We start from the raw sequence: 13108 nt of genomic DNA, 5'->3' as shown, positions 1-13108 counted from the left end.
TGGTAAACCTCTAGGAGCAAAAAGAAGAAGTTGTATTTGAACGGATTCTAATTTGTCAGGATAACACTTGTAGAAAGGACTCCAATTTACGCAACATTATTCCAAGGTAGGTCGAACAAGGGTGACAAAAAGACGTTTGCTTTACGTTTTTAAAGCCTAACAATGACTTTGCTTTATTAACACAAGCCTCAATATGCAAGTGGAAACGTAGTCTATTATTTAGAATAACACCAAGATCAACAAAGGAGTTTACATTTTCTAATGTTTACGATCCTATTGAGTAATTACAGGACACATGTCGTGTTCTAAAGAAGGATAGTTTTCTGTACATTTAAGTACAGAACAAACATAAGTGACTATCTTGTGGAACAACAGAAGTAACAGTTATGTTGTACAAGTTCCGATACAGGCGTATGGACTTGTAGGGGTTCTAAATCTACAGAGTAGCTTTAGAACCGAAAATATTTGTTGCACAAAGACGAACAACAATAAATATGAATATTAGACAACACAACAAGTATACAGGCGATACTTACGTGTTGCTAATTAGGAACTGGTGGTGGTTGGTAAAATAAAACACTTGTTTAATTTAAATACTCTGGCGGTCTGAATTAATGTTTTATTCGTTTTAAAAACAATTCTTAATGTTTTAGCGGCAAAGTTATTTAGCTTTCTGCTTCTTCTTCCTTAGGGATTCTCTGATGACTTGAAATGATAGTTGAGGTATCGATTATTAGTTTACCGATGGCATTATCGATGGAACCTCAACATGCCGGGCCCCTTACACGGGTGCAACAATGGATGCGAAGTATATTGTAGAAATTCCCAGACTTCTTGGATCATTCTCAACTTCAAACATACTCAATATGGCATTATTAAAATTGACTTTCATTTTTTTAATTTAAATATTGTATTTATTGTTTCATTCATTTTTTTAACATTTTTTATTTGAGTCACCTCTAGTGACAAATGACCACCTCTAGTGGAAATTAAAAACAAATTAGGGATCAGTTATAAAAATTGTGATCAGCTTCGTAGCCACATCTAGTAGACTTTTTACATATTTCTTATCACCTCAAGTGAATTTCATCCTTTAATCAAATTTCATTCTTCGATGGATCTATGTTATTAAACTTGATCACCTCTTTAGCCACCTTCAGTGGTATACATATTTTTTACTATAATCTTCCACCGCAAGTGGAAAACTTCTTTTTAGTGAAATTAATAAATCCAATTCCATCAAACATTTTCAAACAAGCTCTTCCAAGCGGTTGATTTGCCATTACATCACCACCAGTAAATTTGTCTGCGACACAATGTTTGTTCTCAACAAATTTCATCAACATTTCTTTCAATTCTCACAATATATCCATTACACATAATCGCCAAAGACATAATTTTTTAATCACTTTTATTATTTTAAGATTACAAATGTGTTTTCAAGTACCAATTCCGACGAAAGGACTTGTATTCTACATTTCACATTTGCTCATTCAATTTACTACTTTATTGCTGGTGTGGCACTTTAAATTTATTTTAGCTTATAAAAATATTCTTATGTTTTTCTTATGAAATTTGCTTGTCTCTGCCTAGAATTATATATTTTTGTCGTAGGACCATAAATGTACCACCCAAATTAACATATCAACCTCATTTGATTTTAGGAATCCAGGATCTGAAAGTTTTAAATCTCGTATTTCATTTGGGTCATATATTGAAATAGATTTTTATTGTTAGTGGGATTTTAACTTGTTAGGCTTTGTATTACTAAAGCATTTACATTTATCATATTATTTGAATTTCCACACAAAGTGATTTTGCACGTTTTATTGGTGTGTGAACTACTGACCCACTAAGTCCACTAACGTTGACATTTGTTTTACTTTTTGTCATACCTAGTCGGTTTACCATTTTGCTGGTTATAATGATCTTTTAGATCCTGTATCTAATAAAGTTCTCGCTGTGAAAGTTTTTTCATTACACTTGATTTTTACAAGTGCCGTTTGTAACAACACATAATCGTCACACATTGATGGATTTGACTCTACACTCGACATTTGGACTGCAGCATTGGATGTACTTGGCATGTCATCTGTTATGACATGCGATATTGTTTGTATATTTGCTCCCGACGGAGGACTTTGTAAACCAGTTCTTGCTGAGTCCGTACTTGTAGGTAATTTATATGTATTTTCAATATGGAGCTTAGTGTGATGTTTTTTCTTACAGTATAAACATCTAAGCGCACTGAAACATTCTCTTGAATTATGTCCACTCTTCAAAGAATGTCTCAACCGGAAGTTTAGTTGATCACAAATAAATTAATATTGGATCCCATTGTTCTACTTTTACGTTATGAGCTTTTAAAATAGCTAGACAGTCGCTAACTGTTGATTGAATTCTTTTGATTTCTTCACTATTTTCTACCTTTGCTGTCGAAATGTTAAAAAGAATATTTAACTGGTTGTCCACTAAAACTCTTAAATTTTCATATCGAATCTTCAATACTTCCCATGCCAAGGAAAAGTTTTGATCCGATAAGGGGTAACGATCTACAATTCTGCCAGCCTCACCCTTAGTTTTGTTACGCAAATGGTAAAGTTTTTGAGCTGGGGTGAGTCTGGGATGGTTACCGTAAATGACCTTAAACATATATCTGAATGTAGGCCATTCTTCATAACTTCCATAGAAGTCTTGAGTGTCGCAAGGTGGAACTTCAATACAAATATCCGACATATTAAATGCGGTATTTGGGGGATACTGACCTGAAAAGTGAAATAGTGAAGTGTCTGTTAAATCGCCTCTAGCGTCATTAGCATCTTTACTCTTTCTATTTTTTAGAATTTCTAACAAATTGGCCTTTGTAGTTTGACAATTGTGTTTATTTTTTAAACTTTAAGAAACATTTATATTATGGATTTGTAAATATGTATGTATTTTATATGACTTTTCAGATTATTTTTTACTTTTTATTTATTTGTTCTTTTAATTTTATAAGTTTTTGTTATTTAATTAATTATACTATTATTTTTATAATGGAATTCACTGTTTTTGTTAAATTTATACGTTACGATATGCTATCTTACGTTACGTCGCACTAACTACGCAAGATGCAAGGCCACACCAGCTGATCGATAGTCTGTGTAAAAAATGATGCAGCAAAGTGAGAGTTATGGCTTTTGATAAACGATGTTAGTGTATTTGTGGATTTCAATGTGTTAAACAAATATACACACATAAAATATTCTCTGTGGATACTTCGATTGTTTTTGCTTACAAAAACAAAATACAAAGCCGCCAATTTCACAATGTAATGTGAATTGTTTTGAAAATGATTTAATGGGTTTTTTGAGATTTTTTTTGGCAAATCAGCCGATTCTTTTTATAAAGGCTCGAAGGACCATGTACAAGTTCCGATAAAGGCGTATGGACTTGTAGGGGTTCTAAATCTACAGAGTAGATTTAGAACCGAAAATATTTGTTGCACAAAGACGAACAACAATAAATATGAATATTAGACAACACAACAAGTATACAGGCTAATTAGGAACTGGTGGTGGTTGGTAAAATAAAACACTTATTTAATTTAAAGACTCTGGCGGTCTGAATTAATGTTTTATTCCTTTTAAAAACAATTCTTAATGTTTTAGCGACAAAGTTATTTAGCTTTCTGCTTCTTCTTCCTTAGGGATTCTCTGATGACTTGAAATGATAGTTGAGGTATCGATTATTAGTTTACCGATGGCATTATCGATGGAACCTCAACATATGTTCTTGGAGAAAATTTCATTCAATAGTATTTGTGTCCAATTTATACAATAATAGGTGATGTGATACAGTGTCAAACGCATTACTAAAGTCTGTGTAAATGACATATGTTTGAAGTTTATTCACAAAACCATTATGGACGTAACATGTTAGCTCAAACACATTAGTTAATGTTGACCACCCATGGAGATACTACAGGGACAACAATACGGGATAACCTACGTGTTACAAGTAATTCAAATAACATGTTGATAGTAATTAATTTTGCAATTCCTCTATAATTTTCTATGTTACTTCTACTACTAGATTTGTGAAGGGGAATTGTAAAACTGAATCTCCAAAAATAAGGAAAATATCCAGAAGACAACGACGCATTATATATATTGGTAAGGGGAATATATATTTCATGAGCACAGGATTTAAGGATATATTCAGGACCGGGGGATTTAGAGTTATTTAACGACTTCTGACCATTTAATATCTCATCGTCCGTGAGAGTAATAGAGAGGAAGTTATTTAATTTGTTAATGTTATAGTTGTAGGATGAATTTGTTGAGTATGTTATGCAGGTACTTTGAAAAAAATCTGAGTGCAGATCATTTTGCAAGTATATTGGTTTGGAGAATTTAGATTTGCTAAATTAGATATTTCAGTAATATCAGAGGATTCTCTTCAGCCGAAATTCATACTGCTAGGAAATTTCCGAACATTACGTTCAGAATTTAAAAAATTTGTTGGCGATATTATGAAGACTATTTCTCATTATATTCAAGTAGTTTGTGTAACTTCTACAGTTTTTCTAGTTATAGAAATTTCAGGTTTTTAATAATTTATATAATTCAATGTAGAGTTGCATTCTTTAAACTTTTGTATTGCCTACTTTTAGAATGTGTTAGACGTTTTAGGTATGAGAGTTTATATTATCAATACTAGCTTTACTAAACCAATTAATGCTTGATAACGTTGCTTGAAGTAAAACTAAATTTACTTTAGCAAAGTTTATTCTTTATTTTAGAATTTTCTGAGGGGACATTGTTAATTTATTGTATTCTTCTTGTATAAAAACGTGACCATCTTATAAACAATTTTCGCTCAAATTTGTATTTGATGATAAACTATTTTTCGTTTAGTTCGGTAGATAAAACACGTGGCAAGTTAAGCGAAGTTAATTTGGTAAGCCCGTGGGCGTGATTAACTCTTTAAAATGCTTCTTTCTGGTGAGGCGACCTGGACCTTTCATTTAAATTTTGAAAGTTGAATGTTGTCAAAAGTAAAATTATGAAAAAAATGGAATTATTTACCTGCACGAGACAACCTTGTGTAATTATGACATGGGTTTGGTAGTAATTCGAATTTAACAAAAACAGGCTGTTAATACTATTTTATTTTGAATACTACATTTTTTAATTATTTTTTCATTTGTTTAGTTTTTCATGCTTTTTGGTAAATACTCGATATTGTTGCTATCACTCCCATTTATTTGTAGTTAAGGCTGCCGAGCCAGTTATATGAATTGACATTTTGTTTGTTGGTTTTTTTTTTTTTTTTTTGTTATAAATTTCTATCATGGAACAAGTATACAAAGTAACTGCAATACTCAGCTGATTTGATTGTATCGTAAAACTCGTGTCAAGTTCGTAATGACATTTTTGATTATGAAAAACGACCCAATAGGAAAATATTGTACACCTATACATATGTGAAATATAAAATACGTTAATACAATTTAAGCTTTACAATATATAGGGAACCAAAAAAACAAAATACATTCCAATTATATTATTTTAAAAAGAGTATTAATTTTCACTTCATCATCGCGAGTCCACAAATATACATTTAAAAATCAACGAAATCGCAACAGAAGTTAGTTGCCCTTTGTTTAGAATTTACTTCAATTTCCTAATGGGAAAATGGAAGCAGCAAATCCCTTTGCAATGAAAAATACCTATTTTCAACTCTATTTTTACCCAAAAGTCCAGTAAAAAAGAGTGTACAAATCCATCCTACATCCCGACAGTGACCCTAACTCGAAATTTCAGGATTTCAGCTCTATCGTTTCCTCCAAAATTCAAATTTTAACAAATTTAGTAGACATACGTACATCGCTCAAATCTACAACCCCTCCATTGATCTTAACTTCAAATGTCAATATCATGTCTAGAGTTCGAACCTAGGTCCCAAGAGCAAATATAAATGTCAGACCACTTAACGTTCCATTAACAAACTTCCTAAAGGTTGCACAAACAAGATGTGTCCTTACAAGTAAAAGTCAAATAAAGTAAATAAATTAAAATTAATTTCAGTAGTGGGATACCATTCGTATTTTGTTTTTGCAAAATTGTCAGGCTGAATCCCAGTTTGTTGTGTTTATAAAAAAACAACTATTTATTAGTGGGGAATGTATGGCATTGTTTGCCGAGGGGCAAGGCAGGGAAGACTATAGTTTGTCTGTTCCCGTACTACAAGAATCTGCTATATGTTACTATTTTCTACGAAAACATAAAGGAAAATTCGTTATCGTAGTTAAAAGTAGTAGATGCTTGCACTACGGGAACATACCAATTGTTGGAAGGAAATATTTCAATTGCAAGTCAAAGAAAAGGATGAAAAGGCAACAATTACAAATTTGGTCTGTTCCAGTACTTTTTTAATAGTAAATCTAGTAAAAGGGAAACATTTCAAAATTGCTCTCAGAATACAAAATAATTTGAAAAGTTTGGGTACGCAAATCTAGTAAATATGCCAAAATTAGATGGCAATACTTCAAAATCAACATAACAATCAGAAGTAGCCATTCCTGTTTACCATTCCTGTTTAAAGTTTACAATGAAAACGCCATTTTGTTTTGTGCTCTCTTAAATTTGAGTCAATGTTTTAGCAGTTTTGTGGGTTGAGGAACGGTTTTCGAGTAAAAAGTTGCAAAACATCTAAAATGAGTAGATTCTTTTAGGTTCTGGAACGGAACTATTATTATTTCGTTTGTAGGTGTTTAATAAAAAAATGCTGTTGATTTAAGAAAAAATGAAAGTGTTTTTTTTATAGGTTATGTCATATGTAAAATACATATGCCGATTTGAACACAAAAAATAAAAGTTTTGTGTACGCGGCTAATTTTGACACATATAAGGAATTACATATGTATGAACTAATGGTGTTTTTACACGATATGTATTTTACATATGTGCTGTCACTTTTTTGCATATGGAAATCGAACTCGTCATGTGAAACATACAGAAATTTCAATGTGTCAAAACGATATGCAATTACATATGTATTTTTTTCCGAATAGGACGCGCTCTATGTGAAACATAAGGAAATCAGATGTTTGAATGAAACACATTGTTGGAAGAAAATATTTCAATTGCAAGTCAAAGAAAAGGATGAAAAGGCAACAATTACAAATTATTATTTCGTTTGTAGGTGTTTAATAAAAAAAGATGTTGATTTAAGAAAAAATAAAAGTGATTTTTTTTGTTTATAGGTTATGTCATATGTAAAATACATATGGCGATTTGAACACAAAAATAAATGTTTTGCGTACGCCGATAATTTTGACACACATATGGATGAAATAAGTGACAGCACATGTGTAAAACGCATATCGTGTAAAAACACCTTAAGTTACAGCACATATGTAAAATACATATCGTGTAAAAACACCATAAGAGAGATGGTCATTTAATTGTGTTTTTACGGTTCTATTTAGCTCCACAAAAAAGAAAATTTGCAGCCGTTTTACTAAGACGATCGAAAGTTTTTTTTTTCGTTTCCATTCTATTCGCAAAATAATTGGAAAAAATGTTAGATAATTCGGAAAAGTTTACGTCTTCTCATATATTCAGAATAAGTTTGTTTGTTTACATTCTCAGTAAGAATTTGCAGAGAGTAAATACGAATTTTTCGTTCTCAAAAGAAAGAATTGCAAAAAGTAAATGAAAAACATCCAGTAAAAAGTTTGTATCGACACATCTGATTAAAAAACAATATATTTGGCACAAACAAGAAAGTACTATTTTCATTAGAAAAATGGATAACAAACGGAGAATTGATGTTGCTTATAAATACTTGCGTTTTCTTTATCCATTTTGATTTTTAATGATACAAAATCATAATAAAATTCGCAAAACAATACATTAGCTTGAGAACCATTTTTTGATTGCTGATGAAATATCTGCTGATGGTACAAAAAAATTTCTAAGTAAATTTTCGTTCGTTCGTTTACTCAATAATTTGTACAAATTATTACAAAATGTTCGTTTTCCAAAAAGTCCAGTAATACAGAGAGAAATGAGGGAGCAGATTTGACGTTTGTATTACTGAGTATTTGCAAATTCTTACAAAGGAAATTTACTCTGCAAGAATTTGCTGTTTTGTTATTTTATTTGTAACCAAACAAAGAAATTACTTGCATCGTCTATATGCAGAATGGAATTGCACATCTGGAATAGATGGTCAATTGGTCATTTGGGATATTGATACAAACATCAGGAAATCAATGAAAATTGATAAGAATATATTGCACATTATATATAATTAATTCTCTACTTCCAAAAAATAATAAAATAATTAGAAATTGAAACGCTCCAACATTATTTTCAATTATTATAATCATTTTTTAGGTTATTCATATACGAAGAATTTCGTCTAATTTGATAAACTACCACGTAGTTAAGCGAAGGCTTAACAAATCGTCATTTTGTAAAATTTTATTTTTAATCCCGTGGGCGTATTATACTTTTAAATTGCGTCCTTCTTGTGAGCCGTCCGAAGACTAAATCGTTTGTAGCAGCGTGAATTCAGCACATTTGAATTGCCGCAGCAATAAAGAACAACCCAAACTTAATGAGTTGTAACGGAATAACGTACAAAATGGTTTTTAAACTTTCTTTTATAGGAAAGTTTAAAAACAATTGAAATACATTCTTATGGCGTACAAATTATATATGGAGTTATTTATTTGCCTATAGGAAACTTATTTCACTTTGAATACCATCAGGTATATTTTTACTAAGTATTGTAATTTGATGTTATTTTTTGATGTCTCCAAAGCAGATGTTATTCGATCTACTTGTACCCGTTATAATACGTCCATTGTACATAACAGTAAGCCCATACATTTTGACCTAGGACGAATATCAATACTAAATCGTTTGTAGCAGCTTGAATTCAGCACATTTGAATTGCCGCAGTAATAAAGAACAACCCAAACTTAATGAGTTGTAACGGAATTACGTACAAAATTGTTTTTAAACTTTCACTTATAGGAAAGTTTAAAAACAATTGAAATACATTCTTATGGCGTACAAATTATATATGGAGTTATTTATTTGCATATAGGAAACTTATTTCACTTTGAATACCATCAGGGATATTTTTACTAAGTATTGTAATTTGATGTTATTTTTTGATGTCTCCAAAGCAGATGTTATTCGATCTATTTGTACCCGTTATAATACGTCCATTGTACATAACAGTAAGCCCATACATTTTGACCTAGGACGAATATCAACATCTTTTATTGATTTTATGATTTTAAGTGATATTTCATTCGTTAGATATGTTGATCAGTTACAATGTCCGTCTGTGTCTGATCATGTCCTCATTTTCACATCTCTTGATTTCCGTGTTCATTGTTAGCAATATAAATTGGCATCGATATTTTTTCGTTGACTCCTTCGACAGTAATTCCATGTATAATGCTTTGGATTTTAATGTTCTTATATAAGTAATCTGCTGACAAGTCTCTATTCTTGCGTACCTGTTGTCAGAAAGAAAATATATATTTCTTCAAATAGTTGGATTGAAGCACGGGACGCTACTTTTGCAAGATCGGTGAGGAATTTAGCTTGTTCTGCTTTTCAGTCAAATAGATCACATAGAAATTGGAAATTAGTTGACTGTAAGCATCGTAATAAAGCAAGGACTGTAATCTGTAGGACAAATAAGAAGTTTTTTTTTTAACTTTTTGGTAACATGAATTCCTTTCAAATTTGGAAATTACTAAAAGACTCGGGATGTGCTCATAAAGATTCTATAGTATTTGACATTGATCCAAACGATATAAATCTTTTTTTTGCAGACAACAACTCAATTTCAAATGATGATTTTTATTTTACACAATTTATCGAATCTACTTCTTCATTTTCTTTTAGTTGTGCTCCTGTGAATGATATTAAATCCAGATCTGATGAAATTACTATAACTTTTATAAAGACATTTATAAAGATTTATACAATTCAGATTATATTTTGCATTTGATGAATTCTTCAGCGATATCAAAGGTGGTGGAAGTCATCTTGGAGAATCAGATTTTAGATATACGTCAAACTTGATTTCACACTCCCAGTATGCGTTTCGTTGAGGACACAACCCATTTACGTTTACAAGCTAAACTTTGCACATATTGTTGGAAATTTGAGAGATAAATTTAAATTTTCGTTATCTACCTGTAGCCTAATTTATTCATATATGAAAGATAGATCACAGTTCGTCGTTGCTAATGGTAGTCGGTTGGATACCATTTCTCTTCACAGTGGTAGAGAAAGAACCTTATACTGCAAGAACGTTTTAGTTTCGTTGTTCTATACAGGTATGTCTTCAACAATTTTCATTTTAAGCATCTACCAATTACCTTAAAATAAATTGTTCTAAAACTAAGGCTATTATGTTTGGTATGTTTATGAACATAGATCCAGTTATCAATATTCATTTTTTTATAAATCATTAATTTGTTTTTATTCATCAATTGTATACTTTACAGATGTACGAAATGTTTGAAATTACAAAAACATTTGGTCTGTTCCCAGAACCTGCAAGAATGTACAATTTTTACTACGATAGAAAATTTTCCTTTATGATATCGAAGAAAATGGTAAAAATTAGTAGATGGTATAATAATTACAAGGTAGGGTACAGCTACCAACTGATTACAATTTTTTCTCCAGGTGGCTTGTTCCATCAAATCAAAATACAAATTTTGTGTATGTGTGTGTATTGTTTTGAATACTATGTCAAATAAATTCAAAATAAATTGAAATATATTCAAATTCAATTGAAATGAAAATTATGTTTTTAACACGTTCGTCTGGAAGTAATTACTTTGTTATGGATGAAACAAACATTTGATGGTATTCCCTACTGGATTTTGTAAAGAAACCATAACCTTTCATTCATTTTTCGCGTTTTTAGTTTTGTGTTGAAAAAATGTCAAATAAACGCAAACACTTGTTGCGTTTTTATTTTATTTATGGCAGAAGAGACCACACGTGCGTAGTTGCTTTTTTGTTATTCACCTCAAGCTGCCCTGCCTGCCCTACCTAGTTTTTACTACGATAACGAAATTTCCTACATGTTAGTAAAATCTAGTAAATAGTAAAATCTAGTAGATTCTTGCAGTACGGGAACAATAGTAAGCAAAAAAAAGTACCAAAACAAAAAAGAAAACATAGACCGGAACTTCTGGTTCAATAACAATATTCGATTGCAACAAAAATAAAGAAAAAATATATACATCAATGAGTATTATTTATATATGCGTATACAGTCGAAACCGGATAATTAGGATAGAGTATTATTTTTTTTTTTCGAAAAAAATTCAATGGTTTTTAAGAGAAATTTTGTAATCTGATTGAATTTAAAAATGCAAATCACTATGTAATCGACAGCTCATCAAGCAAGAATTTATAATAGTATTTCTATCATATATTTAAACAGAAATATAAAAACAAAAATAATTATTTACATCAGCGAGCGTTTACAGAACACAACACTATAGCAATTTTAATGATGGAAACGAGAGCAGATATTTCACCTGTAATTAAATATGAATCACAAAATAATTTATAAAATGCCATTAATGACAAATCGATTACATTTGACTTGTATATTTGAAATCGACTGTATATCGAAAAATACATTAGCTCTGTCTGTTTACTCGATATTTGGTAACAATTGTTACCATGATCCATGGCAAGATCTATTAATAAGGTCACCAAGATAGCAATCGAAATCGGAAAACAGCTGTTTTTTCTCAAGTCTAATGTCAAAAATTTCGACTTTGTTTACGTTTTAATAATGGAAAACAATTCACAATAATGCATTTTGTAATCGACATTCACGCAATGTAGTCAAAATCGAAAGCATTTTGACAGCTTTTGGCCTTATCGGACATAGGTGCCCATCAGTATACTTTAAAGTAGCTGCTTACTCACACGCATTGTTATGCTCTTTCAGTCAGTCGTTGTTTGACAGGCAACAAATGAACACATGCTGGGGTGCCCGCACGACTCCGTGTCCGCACAACTAGAAAATCGACGAAATAACACTTAGGGTTAAAAGTGTTTCAGTATATTTGGATTTTTATTTTATTATTCAAAATGCGTTTTGTATGTTTAAAAACAACAGAACAATTGCTGTTTTTTTGAAAGAATTAAATATTTGATAATTATCGTAGTATTTACTATTAATATTTAGTATTACAATATGATTATTATCTCGGTATATGCTACTTTATATTCTTTTTTAGATTTTTGTGACATATACAATTTGTAATTCATATAAAAACATTTTTAATAATGATTTCAATTATATAATAACAAAAGTTAAATTCTTCAGTAATTTTTCCGACCACCAAAATGTACACACAATTTTGTTCGGTACTGTTCTGTTTTCTCTCACACATACTAACGCATTTTAATTTTGGGCACCTATGCTGTCAAACAACGACTGACTGAAAGAGCATAACAATGCGTGTGAGTAGGCAGCTACTTTCAAGCATAGGTGCCCAAAATTAAAATGCGTTAGTATGTGTGAGAGAAAACAGAACAGTACCGAACAAAATTGTGTGTACATTTTGGTGGTCGGAAAAATTACTGAAGAATTTAACTTTTGTTATTATATAATTGAAATCATTATTAAAAATGTTTTTATATGAATTACAAATTGTATATGTCACAAAAATCTAAAAAAGAATATAAAGTACATAGGTGCCCATCAGTATACTTTAAAGTAGCTGCCGACTCACACGCATTGTTATGCTCTTTCAGTCAGTCGTTGTTTGACAGGCAACAAATGAACACATGCTGGGGTGCCCGCACGACTCCGTGTCCGCACAACTAGAAAATCGACGAAATAACACTTAGGGTTAAAAGTGTTTCAGTATATTTGGATTTTTATTTTATTATTCAAAATGCGTTTTGTATGTTTAAAAACAACAGAACAATTGCTGTTTTTTTGAAAGAATTAAATATTTGATAATTATCGTAGTATTTACTATTAATATTTAGTATTACAATATGATTATTATCTCGGTATATGCTACTTTATCATAGGTGCCCAAAAT

Source organism: Musca vetustissima, unplaced genomic scaffold (genome assembly GCF_032173495.1).
Source record: "Musca vetustissima isolate MV318-11 ecotype Yass unplaced genomic scaffold, APGP_CSIRO_Mvet_v1 utg29361, whole genome shotgun sequence".
In the NCBI taxonomy this organism is placed as follows: domain Eukaryota; kingdom Metazoa; phylum Arthropoda; class Insecta; order Diptera; family Muscidae; genus Musca; species Musca vetustissima.
This window is presented reverse-complemented; position numbering follows the sequence as displayed.